The sequence below is a fragment of the Hylobates moloch genome, unplaced genomic scaffold (assembly GCF_009828535.3).
Source record: "Hylobates moloch isolate HMO894 unplaced genomic scaffold, HMol_V3 SCAFFOLD_18, whole genome shotgun sequence".
NCBI lineage: Eukaryota > Metazoa > Chordata > Mammalia > Primates > Hylobatidae > Hylobates > Hylobates moloch.
The window spans coordinates 58,929,629-58,944,343 of record NW_026652293.1 but is presented as its reverse complement, the minus strand read 5'-3'; the positions used below and the strand labels follow the sequence as shown (position 1 = coordinate 58,944,343).

The window sequence follows — 14,715 nt, the reverse complement described above, 5'->3', positions numbered from 1 at the left end:
TTTTAGACGGAGTCTTGCTCTGTCGCCCAGGCTGGAGTGCAGTGGTGCCATCTTGGCTCACTGCAAGCTCCACCTCCCGGGTTCACGCCATTCTCCTGCCTCAGCCTCCCAAGTAGCTGGGACTACAGGCACGTGCCACCACACCCGGCTAATTTTTTTGTATTTTTAGTAGAGATGGGGTTTCACTGTATTAGTCAGGATAGTCTCGATCTCCTGACCTTGGGATCCACCCGCCTAGGCCTCCTAAAGTGCTGGGATTACAGGCCTGAGCCACCACGCCCAGCCTAGTGAAGGCTTACTTTACAAGATCCGAGGTTCATCTTTGGGAGACTCAGGCAGCCATGCCCAAAGAATTTCTTTCTTTTGTGGCAGCATGAAGCTGGCTGGGCCAGTGCCCCTTTCCTAACTGGCCTGGTTATCCTCTTCAGGTTGCCAGAGCTCTAGCTGAGCCCTGCTTTATTTAGAATGGGAGTGTGAGCAGCCGTTGCCCTGCTCCCTGCAGGCAAATAGACCTTGACTGGCAAAATGAAAAGACTAGAGTTTTGTAATTGCCCCCCTCTTGTAGCATTAAAGGCTAAAAGTAAGGAGGCTGCTGATGAGCAGAAACTGACCATCTTGACACTCTCCTAGGTGGCTGTAGTTCTAGCCCTCACTGATCTGTGCGTGGGGATGTTAATGGGCTTTTGCTGTGGGTCCATTTCACTCACCCACACATTTTGATTTGGAGATAGCTACCTTACTCCTTCCTCTTCTGGTGCTTATACCGCAAGCTTCCTCATATTCCTTTTGTCAGTTCAAATGGGAGTTTGCAAGAGGGAATTAAACAAATATGCTCATATTACCATCTTGAGCCAGCACCTGTTAGTGATTTTCAAGGTGAAAAGTACCCCCCGAGAAAGTCTAGGAACACCAGATGTTAATTCTAGGCTGGTTCTGATCAAAATCATAAAAACATTGACTTAAACTTTATGGCCTTATTTGTGTGCCTGAACTAGAATACAGGAAAGGATATTATAGCCAGGTGTGGCGGTGCATGCCTATAGTTCCAGCTACTTGGGAGGCTGAGGTGGGAGGATTGCTTGAGTCCAGGAGTTGGAGGCTGCAGTGAATTTTTTTTTTTTTTTTTGAGACGGAATCTCACTCTGCTGCCCAGGCTGGAGTGCAGTGGCATGATCTTGGCTCACTGCGACCTCCGCCTCTCAAGTTCAAGTGATTCTCCTGCCTCAGCCTCCCGAGTAACTGGGATTACAGGCACGTGCCACAACGCCCAGCTAACTTTTGTATTTTTTGTAGAGATAAAGTTTCACCATGTTGGCCAGGCTGGTATTGAACTCCTGACCTCAAGTGATCTGCACGCCTTAGCCTCCCAAAGTGCTGGGATTATAGGCATGAGCCACCACGCCTGGTCAATGATGCAGTGAACTTTGAAGGCGTCACTGCAACTCCAGCCTGGGCGACAGAGTGAGACCTCATCTCAAAAAAAAATAAATAAATAAAAAATACAAAGAAGCAGGTGAAATTAATTTTAGCAATATATTTTATTTAACCCCAAAATATTCAAAATATTTCAATAAGTAAAAATTATTAATGAGATAGTTTACATTTTTGTGCTAAGTCTGAAATCTGGTGTGTATTTTACACTTACAGCACTTGTCAATTCACAGTGGCTACATTCCAGGTGCTTAATAGCCCCGTGTGACTTTCAGCTCCTGTATTAGGCAGTGCCCCTCTAGAACACATCTAAGGCAAGGCAGTGAGCACAGCAGAACTGTCCACCTTAATCCAAACACACGTGTACAGAGCTGAATCAAAGCCAATGAGGCTGGGAGGACTTGGGGCTTTTAGCACGCTCTGCCCTTCCCTCAGCCACCCTTGTGATAAGTGGAATATATGTAAAATAAAAGCTTTATGACCAGTCAGATGTCTTTCCTGTGGGGACTCCTTACATGCCAGGCTGGCAGAGGTGCAGAAACAAGTTGGAGAGCTGTGGTCTGTGAGTCCTACCCTTGGCCTTGCTGGTGCGGGGCTGGGTGACCTCATCTGGCAAACTGTGGTATCTGTTTAATTTTATGAATTGAGCTGTGAGGCATAGCTGAAATTTGCATGGGAGTGACAGACTTTAAAGCATCTTGCAAAAAAGTAGTAAGGAATTAGGAGTTGTAGACAAATGCTCAATGAAAACAGGAGTGTGATACTGGGTATTGCACCATACCGTAGTGCTGGATCCCTCAGTTTACCAAGTAGATCATTTGGTCCAATTACGGGGTAGTGTAGGAATGATGATTAGCCTGGTATGTCCTATCCTTGTTAAAGTTTTTTTTTTTTTTTGAGATGAAGTCTTGCTATGTAGCTCATGCTGGAGTGCAGTGGCACAATCACAGTTCACTGCAGCCTCCACCACTCAGGCTGGGACCACAGGCATGTGCCACCTTGCCCGGCTAATCTTTTAAAAAGTACTTGCAGAGACAAGGTCTCACTGTGTTGCCAGGCTGGTACTTACCTTTCAAGACGGCTCACAGGCTTCCTCTTCCAACTGCGAGCCTCAGTGAGGAAACAGTGGGCTTATTGTGGAATTTATTCTGCAGCCCTCCAGCCTCCAAACATTAATTGTGCATGTCTGATCAGTAAAACATTTGGGGGTGCACCCCACATGACACTCATCTGTCAGAGCCCTCCATCGGCCTTGGAGTACAAGCCCACGCACTTGCAGTGGCCGGCAGTCCCCTCTCAGACTGCACGCCTCTTCCCTCTCTGACCTCATCTACTCCTCCTCACTCCACCGCAGCCCCCAGGGCCTCCTTGCTGTTTCCTGAACCAACCAAACACACTGTGCTCCCCCCGGCGTGGCACTGACTATCCCTCCTTTGGGAACAGTCTTTCCCCAGACGTCCCCAGGGAAGACTCTCTCACCTCTCACTGGGTTTAAAATGGCAACCCCCACCCCCATCCCTTTCTTTCCTGACTGGTTGGTTGGTTGGTTGGTTGGTTTTTTTGAGACAGAGCCTTGCTGTGTTGCCCAGGCTGGAGTGCAGTGGTGCTGTCTCAGCTCACTGCAATCTGTGCCTCTGGAGTTCAAGCAATTCTCCTGCCTCAGCCTCCCAAGTAATTGAGACCACAGGTGTGCGCTACCACGCCCAGCTATTCATTCATTCATTCATTTATTTGATTGATTGATTCTATTTTTAGTAGAGACGGGGTTTCGCTGTGTTGGCCAGGCTGGTCTCAAACTCCTGACCTCAGGTGATCTGCCCATCTCGGCCTCCCACCGCGCCTGGCCGACAGTTTTGTTTTTTTTTGTGATGGAGCCTTGCTCTGTAGCCCAGGCTGGAGTGCAGTGGCGCGATCTTGGCTCACTGCAAGCTCCACCTCCTGGCTTCAAGCAATTCTCCTGCCTGAGCCTCCTGAGTAGCTGGGATTACAGGTGCGTGCCACGACGCCCGGCTAATTTTTGTATTTTTAGTAGAGACAGGGTTTCACCGTGTTGGTCAGGCTGGTCTTGAACTCCTGACCTCATGATCCGCCCGCCTCAGCCTCCCAAAGTGCTGAGATTACAAGCATGAGCCACCGTGCCAGGTCCTGACAGGTTTTTTTGTTTTGTTTTGTTTTGTCTTTTTAATAGTACTTATTACCCCTTATCATACTTTTTTTTTTTTAATTAAATGTCCCTCTCCCCTCAGAAAATAAGCTCTGCCAGGGCAGAGACTTGATCTGTTTTATTAGTGCCGGATACCTAAAATGTGCTCCATGAATATCTGTTGAATGAATCCAGTGTACTAACATATTTATAAAACAACAAACAGAATTCCAAATAAATTCATCATCTCTCAACACACAATGTGACATGTCCGCTGGGGTGTATGTATGTCCCTGCTTTGAAACATATGCTTGTAGAAATGGGTGTCTTTTAGGCCGGGCGCGGTGGCTCACGCTTGTAATCCCAGCTCTTTGGGAGGCTGAGGCGGGTGGATCACGAGGTCAGGAGTTCAAGACCAACCTGGCCAACATGATGAGACCCCCGTCTCTACTAAAAATACAAAAAAATTAGCCGGGCGTGGTGGCAGGCGCCTGTAGTCCCAGCTACGCGGGAGGCTGAGGCAGGAGAATCGCTTGAACCCAGGAGGCAGATGTTGCAGTGAGCTGAGATCGCGCCACTGCACTCCAGCCTGGTGACAGAGACTCCTTCTCAAAAAAAGAAAGAAAGAAAGAAATGGGTGTCTTTGAAGGTGGTTGAGGAAAATGACTGGGACTTACTGTTTTACCAAAATCTGAGAGCAACTGAAGTGAGCGCACGAGTGGCAATTCTATAGAAAGGGATTCTGTTGAGTCGCTCAACACCAGCCAACCATTCCTATTTCTGAGGAAGACTCTTCCTGTAACCACTAGAGGGCGCTGTGCACTAACAAATGCCAGCCAAAGCCATCAGGGAGAGACTGCTGGGGAAGGTGGGGAGGAGGTGGCGTGGCAGTGTTGCTTGGCAGTGGGATAGCAGGTAGCAGGATGGCCAAATCCTGTGAGACCCACCTTTCCCCGTCCCTACACTCCCCTACATACCATAAGTGGCAGACTGATGATTAGGTGCAGCTGGCCTGGGTTGGACTAGGCCCTGTTCTTTTTTTTTTCTTTTCTTTTTTTTGAGACGGAGTCTCGCTCTGTCGCCCAGGCTGGAGTGCAGTGGCACGAACTCGGCTCACTGCAAGTACCGCCTCCCGGGTTCACGCCATTCTCCTGCCTCAGCTTCCCGTGTAGCTGGGACTACAGGCGCCTGCCGCCACCACGCCCGGCTAATTTTCGGTATTTCTAGTAGAGATGGGATTTCACCGTGTTAGCCAGGATGGTCTCCATTTCCTGACCTCGTGATCCGCCTGCCTTGGCCTCCCAAAGTCCTGGGATTACGGACGTGAGCCACCGCGCCCGGTGCTCTGTTCTTTCTGATTCTTGAATTCTCAGATTTAGCTTCAGTTTTCACTGTACAGGTGGTGAATAAATCATTTACAGTCTTGCTGAATATCCCATAACATTATTACTTCTGTCCTCAACAAACAACGTTATCTTAATCATTTGCTGTTGTTTTCCGCTAGAGGAATTTCAGTATCTGTGTATACAACCATGTCTTTATTTTTGTGTTATCAAAAATAAATCTGGGGCCGGGTGCGGTGGCTCATGCCTGTAATCCCAGCACTTTAGGAGGCCGGGGTGAGCGGATCACCTGAGGTCAGGAGTTTGAGACCAGCCTGGCTGACACGGCAAAACTCCATCTCTACTAAAAATACAAAAATTAGCCAGGCATGCTGGTGGGTGCCTGTAATCCCAGCTACTCGGGAGGCTGAAGCATGAGAATTGCTTGAACCCAGGAGGCAGAGGTTGCGGTGAACCAAGATCGCACCACTGCACTCCAGCCTGGACAACAAAGCCAGACTCCATCTCAAAAAATAAAAAAAAATTAAAAATAAATAAATAAATAAATCTGGGGGCATATATAGCTGTGTTGTGTGTAGCTCTGACATATTTATTTGCGACTGGCCCCTGCATTTCTCCTTGGTGGGAAATGTACGTGTTGACATTAGGATTCAACTCAGTTATTATGCCTGACCTGAGCTGCTCTTAGACCAGGCAGGCAAAAGAGGCCTCTGCCCAGAGTCTGCATCTAGAAAACACAGAAACACAAAGCTAGGGGAAGAGGAGGACAAAATCCCAGCCCTCACCCTGGAAATTCAGAGAAAAAGTGGCTGCTTTTGATCTAGGTTCATCTCCCCAGGTCATCCTTAGTTGGTGTTCAGGCAGGCAGGGTCCAGGAGACGCCCTTCCTCCCCAGCTCCATTCACGTAGGTGTGGTTAGCGGGGCTCCTAGAACTGCCTGGAAGTCCTGAGTGGGCACAGCAAGGTGTGGGGAGGGGACTCGTCTGCCCAGCTTCCGAGGAGCTGACAGATCCTTCAGGCCAGGCCCTGTGCAGTGGCAGTGCGATTTCAGGGGCCGTGTTTCTGTGGTTGCTCAGGAGGATGAGGCTGTAAGGTGGGCCTCCCCGGCTCCAGGCTCCAGTTTTGTCTTCGTGTGAAGAGCCTCAGGGCACATACTGACCAACATGAACAAAGTGAGCATCAAGCCTTAGACTCAGAAAGTATATTTATTTGAATAAAATATCACTGTTAGGCACTTTGGGAGGCTGAGGCAGGAGGATCTTTTGAGTCTGGAAGTTCGAGACCAGTCTGGGCAACATAGTGAGACCTCATCTCTATTAAAAATATGGGTAAATAGATATATAATCACTGTTATATTTTTGTATATTGGAGTTCTAGGTAAGATTCTATTTACAAAGGCATTCACTGATAAAATTGAAAGTTTGCAGGCATTAATTTTTATATCACTATATAGAAATATGAATTTTGGAAAAATGGATAGCTCTTAACTGAGTAAAGTGGGAAAAAAGATGAAAAATGATTCTGAGATATAAGAATGAAATATTGTAGCTGTTGTCATGTTAGAAGAGGAAGGACATAAAATTTTTGTAGAGATTGCAAAATCATTAATGCAAAAACAAAGATTATGCCTAGGAAAAAATGACAAGAAGGAAAATACAGGTTAATGTTTCCCAAAATTTTCCTTGGGGATATGAAAGTGGATTGTTTTCCCTTCTTCCCAATCTTTTATGTTATTCTAAGCTTTCTATGATCACATTTTTTTTTTTTTTTGAAACGGAGTCTCGCTCTGTCACCCAGGCTGGAGTGCAGTGGTGTGATCTCAGTCTCAGCTCACTGCAACGTCTGCTTCCTAGGTTCAAGCGATTCTCCTGCCTCAGCCTCCCAAGTAGCTGGAATTACAAGCATGCACCACCACGCTCAGCTAATTTTTGTATTTTTAGTAGAGATGGGGTTTCACCATGTTGGCCAGGCTGGTCTCGAACTCCTGACCTCAGGTGATCCACCTGCCTCGGCCTCCCAAAGTGCTGGGATTACAGGTGTGAGCCACCGCACCTGGCCCAGATATACTTTTATAATAGTAAAAAAAAGTTAGGGCTTTTTTGTTGGAATATGCATATCATGATGATTTAGTTCAATTTTATTCAACAAGTGCCTGCCGAGCACCTGCTCTGTACTCTGCTCTATACCAGCCCGGGATGCCTCCCTCACCGAGAGAACTCAAATCTAGCAAGAGCAGGTGGCTATGATGTGACTACAGTTGTTGTATACACACAGCGTGCAGTAATGAAGTGCAGTCATCCGGGGAGTGGGTGGAGGTGTGGCATTCCATCTGGTGGAGTGAGACGAGGTCACTGGGGAGGTGAATTGAGCCCTGGGTTTTAAAAGCTACCTCCCAACCCAGGCAAAACATGGACATATGCTGGGCTTGGGGACTTGCAGTGGCCTTGCCTGTCAGTTTTTATTTTTTTCAAGACAGAGTCTTGCTCTGTCATCCAGGCTGGAATGCAGAGGTGCCATCATAGTTCCCTGCAGCCTCAAACTCCTAGACTCAAGTGATCCTCCCACCTCAGCCTCCTGAGTAGCTGGGACTACAGATGTGCACCACCATACCTGGCTAATATTTAGTTAGTTATTTTTTGTAGAGATGGAGTCTTGATATGTTTCCCAGGATGGTCTTGAACTCTTGGCCTGAAACGATCCACCCACCTTGGCCTCCCAAAGCGCTAGGATTGCAGGCATGAGCCACTGCACCCTGCTTTGTTGTCCTGTGGGTTTTAAAATCTTGTTGTTGAAAAAAAATGATGTATCTTTTGTTTTCTTTGAGACAAGTCTCACTCCGTTGCCCAGACTGGAGTGCAGTGGCAGGATCTCAGCTCACTGCAACCTCTGCCTCCTGGGTTCAAGTGATTCTCCTGCCTCAGCCTCCCGAGTAACTGGGACTACGGGAGCGCTACCATGCCCAGCTAATTTTTGTATTTTTAGTAGAGATGGGGTTTCACCATCTTGGCCGGGCTGGTCTTGAACTCCTGACCTCATGATCCACCCGCCTTGGCCTCCCAAAGTGTTGGGATTACAGGCATGAGCCACTGCACCTGGCCTAATTTCTGTATTTTTAGTAGAGACGGGGTTTCACTATGTTGGCCAGGCTGGTCTCGAACTCCCGACCTTGTGATCCACCTGCCTTGGCCTCCCAGAGTGCTGGCATTACAGGTGTGAGCCACCACACCTGGCCAGAATTTCCTTTCTTTTTAAGGCTGAATAATATTCCATTGTATGAATAGACTCCACTTTGTTTATCCATTTGATTTGTTTGTTTTGAGATGGATTCTCACTGTCGCCCAGGCTAGAGTCCAGTGGCTTGATCCTAGCTCACTGCAACCTCCACCTCCCGGGTTCAAGCGATTCTCCTGCCTCAGCCTCCCGAGTAGCTGGGATTACAGGTCCACACCACTATGCCTGGCTAATTTTTGTATTTTTAGTAGAGATAGGATTTCACCATGTTGGCCAGGCTGGTCTCGAACTCTTGACCTCAAGTGATCCGCCTGCCTCGGCCTCACAAAATGCTGAGATTACAGGCGTGAGCCACCCGCACCTGGTCTGATTGTTTTTTTAAATGCAAATCAGACCATGTCACTCTTTTGCTTGAAGCTCCTCAGTGGCTGCCTATGGCTGTCAGGGTCAGAGCCTCACCACGGCCTGGGTTTCCTCCTGTGGCCCCTGGCCTTCGCCTCCTGCTCTATCCTTATCCTGAACTACGCCAAGCCCTTTCTCAACCCCGCCTCTTGCTCCCTCTGTCTGGAACTACCTTCCCAGTCCTTTTTGTGCCGTTCATTCTCAAGTCACCTCCTCAGCGAGCCCTCCCTAGTCGCTCCCTTTCATCACCCTGTTTGCTTCCTTCCCATTATCTGGTTTCCCTGGAGGCTTCTGTCTGTCTCCCCTCACTGGAATGTGGGCTTCATGGCACAGGCTCATCGGGGTCACTGCTGTGTTCGGGGCTCAGTAAGGATGCCTCGGTGCACATGGATGTGGCGCTGGCCGGCTGGCTGGGGGTGCCACCTGGCGTGATTTGTTGTCACTTGCTCACCTGTCCTAGATGCTGTTTATAAAAATACTAATAGAACCAGGCGTGGTGGCTTATGCCTGTAATCCCAGCATTTTGGAAGCCCGAGGTAGGTGAATCCCTTGAGCCCAGGTGTTTGAGACCAGCTTGGGCAACAGGGCAAAACCTTGTTTTTTTTTTTTTTTTGAGATGGAGTCTCTCTCTGTTGCCCAGGCTGGAGTGCAGTGGCGTGATCTTGGCTCACTGCAACCTCTGCCTCCAGGGTTCAAGCAATTCTCATGCCTCAGCCTCCCAAGAAACTGCGACTACAGGCACGCACCATCATGCCTGGCTAATTTTTTTGTATTTTTAGTAGCGACGGGGTTTCACTCTGTTGGCCAGGCTGGTCTTGAACTCCTGGCCTCAGGTGATCTGTCCATCTTGGCCTCTCAAAGTGCTGGGATTATAGATGTGAGCCACCATGCCTGACCCCTTACTTAATTTGGAGTAAAGGCAAAGACCTAAGTGATATTTTTTATGTGTTGCAAATATCTCCTCCTACTCTTAGCTTTCCATTTCCTTAATGGTGTCTTAAAAATTGTATTATTGAATATAACATACATACAGTATGAACAATGAATAAATCATAATGTACAATGTGAATTTTTTTTTTACAAATGAACTGTGTAACCAGCATCCAGATCAAGAAACAGAACATTATAAGAACTCCAAAGCCCTGGAGACCCCTTCTGGTCACCACCTTCCAAAGGTACCATTATCCTGACTTGTATAAATGGAATCTAAAAGAATGCAAGTTTTCTTTTGCTTGTATGATGTATGTGGGATTCCCCATACTGTTTCATTCATTCATGAGTAGTGGTCATTCATTCATGTTTGTTGCTTTATAGTATTCTAGTGTGCACCAATTGATCCACCCTACTGTTGATGGACATTTGGATAATTCCCAGTTTGGGGGGATTATTAATGGTGCTGCTATGTGAAGGAGTGGCCTGCCCCTCCACACCTGTGGGTATTTCTAGTCGGGTGGGACGAGAGACTGAGAAAATAAATAAGACACAGAGACAAAGTATAGAGAAACAACAGTGGGCCCAGGGGACCGGCGCTCAGCATACCAAGGACCTCCATCGGCACTGGCCTCTGAGTACCCTCAGTTTTTATTGATTATTATTTTTATTATTTTAGTAAAAAGGAATGTAGTAGGAGGGCAGGGTGATAATAAGGAGAAGGTCAGCAACAAACATGTGAGCAATAGAATGTATGTCATAATTAAGTTCAAGGGAAGGTACTATGACTGGATGTGCACGTAAGCCAGATTTATATTTCTCTCCACCCAAACATCTCAGTGGAGTAAAGAATAACAAGGCAGCATTGCTGTAAACATGTCTTGCCTCCCGCCATAGGGCAGTTTTTCTCCTATCTCAGAATTGAACAAATGTACAATCAGGTTTTATACTGAGACATTCAGTTCCCAGGGGCAGGCAGGAGACAGTGGCCTTCCTCTATCTCAAATACAAGAGGCTTTCCTCTTTTACTAATCCACCTCAGCACAGACCCTTTATGGGTGTCGGGCTGGGGGACGGTCAGGTCTTTCTCATCCAGCGAGGCCATATTTCAGACTATCACATGGGGAGAAACCTTGGACAACACCCTGCTTTCCAGGGCAGAGGTCCCTGCGGCTTTCCGCAGTGCGTTGTGCCCCTGGTTTATTGAGACTAGAGAATGGCGATGACTTTTACCAAGTATACTGCTTGTAAACATTTTGTTAACAAGGCACGTCCTGCACAGCCCTAGATCCCTTAAACCTTGACTTCGTGCAACACATGTTTTTGTGAGCTCCAGGTTGGGTCAAAGTGGCTGGGGCAAAGTGGCTGGGGCAAAGCTACAAATTAACAACATCTCAGCAAAAGCAATTGTTTACAGTACAGGTCTTTTTCAAAATGGAGTCTCTTATGTCTTTGCTTTCTACATAGACACAGTAACAGTCTGATCTCTCTTTTCCCTACACGATGGAACATTCTCTCTCTCTCTCTCTCTCTCTCTCTCTCTGTAGCAATTTTACTGAACTGGTGCTGCTCCTTTCGTAGGACTAACCCATAGGCACTGTGCCCAGAATCAGCCTGAACATGCTAGAACTTGCTTTTGATCAACACCTTGTATTAGGGACAGAACTAGAGGGACAGAACTAATAAGATGTATGTATATATGAAAAGAAGTGTATTAAGGAGAATTGACTCACAAGATCACAAGGTAAAGTCCAACGATAGACTCTCTGCAAGCTCAGGAGCAAGGAGGCCAGTAGTGGCTCAGTCTGAGTCTCAAAACCTCAAAAGTCGGGAAGCTGACAGTGCAGCCTTCAGTCTGTGGCCAAAGGCCGGAGAGCCCCTGGCAAACCACCAGTGTAAGTCCAAGAGTCCAAAAACCAAAGAACTTGGAGTCTGATGTTCCAGGGCAGGAAGCACCGAGCACGGGAGAAAGATGAAGGCCTGAAGACTCAGCAAGTCTGCCCTTCCATCTTCTTCTGCCTGCTATTTCTAGCCACACTGGCAGCCGATTGGATGGTGCCCATGTAGACTGGCGGTGGGTCTGCCTCGCCCAGTCCACTGCCTCAAATGTTAATCTCCTCTGGTACCACTGTCACGAAAAAACCCCCAGAAACAATACTTTGCATCCTTCAATCCAATCAGGTTGACACTTTTTTTTCTTTTTTGAGACAGAGTCTTGCTCTGTCACCCAGGCTGGGGTACAGTGGTGCGATCTTGGCTCACTGCAACCTTCGCCTCCCTCGTTCAAGCGATTCTCCTGCCTCAGTCTCCTGAGTAGCTGGGACTACAGGTGCGCGCCATCATGCCTTGCTAATTTTTGTATTTTTGGTAGAGACGGGGTTTGCCGTGTTAACCAGGCTGGTCTTGAACTTCTGGCCTCAAGTGATCTGCCTGCCTCAGACTCCTCCCAAAGTGCTGGGATTACAGGCGTGAGCCACCACGCCTGGCCACAATCAAGTTGACACTTAATATTAACCATGGCACACATGAACATATTTCTGTTGAGTATATACCTATGCTGGTCACAGGATATGTAAATATTCAGCTTTAGGAGATATTGGGAGAAATAGCAACACTTGATATGCATATATATGTATTTTTTTGTTGTTGGTTTTCACATTTTTATTGGGAGCCATGGGAGGGGCCTCTTCTGTCAGTGGAGGTGCTCACAGTTTCTTCAGCCACTCCAAGCTGGGGCCCTGGGGGTGGCTGCGCATGTCCGCATGTTCCCATCATCATGGATGGGCACTGGATAGTTTTAGGGTGTGGTCTCGTTGATTGTGATGGAGTACTTGGTGTAGGGGCTGAGTGGGGGCAGAATGACAGCGAGGCTCCCGATGATGAAGGAGACCACCAGCACTGGCTCCTTGGCCCAGGCGTTCTTGAGGAAGGCGCCAAGTCTCAACAACCATCTTGGTCTCATATATATATATATATATATATATATATATTTATTACAGTGGGAGTGTGTGTGTTTGTGTGTGATTAGCGATTTCATCTCACTATGTTGCCCAAGCTGGTCTTGAAGGGCTCAAGCAATCCTCCCACCTCAGCCTCCCAAAGCACTGAGAGTAGAGGCATGAGCCACCGTGCCTGGCCACATCGTGTATTAACTTGCATTTCCCTGATGACTAATGAAGCCAAGCATTTTTTCCTGTTGATTGGCCACGTGGATATCTTCTTCTACCATGTGCCTATTCTAGTCTTTTGCCCATTTTGTGAGGTTTTTTTTTTTTTTTTTTTTTTTTTGAGATGGAGTCTTGCTCTGTCGCCCAGGCTGGAGTGCAGTGGCACGATCTCGGCTCACTACAAGCTCCGCCTCCTGGGTTCACGCCATTCTCCGGCCTCAGCGTCCCGAGTAGCTGGGGCTACAGGCGCCCAACACCACGTCTGGCTAATTTTTTGTATTTTTTTTAGTAGAGACAGGGTTTCACCGTGTTAGCCAGGATGGTCTCGATCTCCTGACCTCGTGATCCCAAAGTGCTGGGATTACAGGCGTGAGCCAATGCACCCGGCTGCCATTTTTTTTTTCATTGAATTGTCTGTCTGTCCTTTTCTTACTTTTTTTTTTTTTTGAGATGGAGTCTCTCTCTGTTGCAGTGGTGTGATCTCAGCTCACTGCAACCTCTGCCTCCCGGGTTCAAGAGATTCTCCTACCTCAGACTCCCGAGTAGCTGGGATTACAGGGGCCCACCACTATGCCTGCCTAATTTTTGTATTTTTAGTAGAGATGGGGTTTCACCATATTGGTCAGGCTGGTCTCGAACTCCTTACCTCAGGTTATCTGCCCACCTCGGCCTCCCAAAGTGCTAGGATTACAGGCGTGAGCCACTGCGCCCGGACTCTTACTGACTTTCAGGAAGTTTTTCTATATTCTGGATTCAAGTCCTTTGTCAGATATATGAATTATGAATATCTTCTCCCAAGATATATTATATCTTGTATATAATGGGTAACTATCCCCCACCCTTTAATTACCAAGTTTTTGTAAATAAGAATAGCCTAAATCAATACTGCGAGGTCATATTATAGCTATTATACCAGTAACAACACAAGAAAGCTAATTTTGAAACTTCCCTGTACTGCTGAGGATTCTGGGAAGCAAATACTCTCATTTCATTGCTCAAGATTTTTTTTTAATTTTTAATTTTATTATTATTATTATTATTACTACCATTATCATTTTTGAGGCAGAGTCTCACTCTGTCGTCCAGACTGGAGTGCAATGGCGCAATCTTGGCCTACTGCAACCTCCGCCTTCCGGGTTCAGGCGACTCTCGTTCCTTCACCTCCAGATGGGAATACAGGCACCCACCACACCCAGCTAATTTTTGAATTTTTAGTAGAGACAGAGTTTCTCTACTACAGAGAGAGGAGAGGCTGGCCAGGCTGGTCTGGAACTCCTGAGCTCAGGTGATCCGCCCGTCTCGGCCTCCCAAAGAGCTGGGATTACAGGTGTGAGCCACGGCGCCTGGCCGAATTATTATAAAATACATAATTTTTAAACATTTGATAAGCTCTTGCCCTAACCCTTCCTCTCCTACAGGGAATCTCATAGTCGCTGCCTGAATCCTCCGGCTTGACGGAAGTTAGAAGAGCAAGAGTTTTTCCATTAACCAGTTAGGGACTCTGGGCAAGTCCTTTGACCTCTCTGTCCTCAGTTTCTTCATCTGGGAGGACCCTCTGCACCCCCTGGGTTTAGAGAAGAGATGACCGTTCAGCAAAAGCACCTGAAGACAGCGCTACAGATGCACGGTCAGTGCCGTGATTCCCATGTCTGAAGCGACCCCTGCTGGCTGCCGGCCCGGGCTCAGGGTCCACCGAAGCCAGCCTCCAGCCCCTACTTCTGTGCTTCCTGGAGGGCACTGCCCCGGAGCCTGGGCAGCTGCAGGTAGGTGGGTCCTCTGAGTCCATTTTCCCCACTCCTCCCTTTCCTCTTCTTTCCTCCTCCCCCCGCTACAGCCTGGGGTGGGGCAGGGACCCTGAGAGACCTCACACAGTTCTTCCAGGTAACTATCCCCCACCCTTGGACATTGCTTGACCACTTTAGTGTGCAAGACCTTTTTCACGAATACTCTTTCACTGGCGTGCTCAGAAGGAAATTTCTTTGAGTGTGTGGGTTTATGAAGACAGCTTACACAGCCAAGAAGTACCTCCTTCAGAAACTAAAAATTCCGGCCAGGCGCTGTGGCTCAC

General features: G+C 47.7%; 1 protein-coding gene and 1 pseudogene across 1 annotated transcript in view; one reads left to right on the top strand and one right to left on the bottom strand.

Annotated features, from left to right (window-relative positions):
* The window catches only part of SDE2 (SDE2 telomere maintenance homolog), a 65,572-nt gene that overhangs the window by 42,072 nt on the left and 8,785 nt on the right, over positions 1-14,715 (top strand). Inside the window, exons 8-9 of the transcript XR_009210696.1 lie at positions 9,651-9,725; positions 14,181-14,410. The gene's annotated coding sequence lies outside the window, so the exon portion shown is untranslated. The remainder of the gene's footprint in view (positions 1-9,650; positions 9,726-14,180; positions 14,411-14,715) is intronic.
* LOC116457431 (NADH dehydrogenase [ubiquinone] 1 alpha subcomplex subunit 3-like) lies at positions 12,186-12,442 on the bottom strand (annotated as a pseudogene).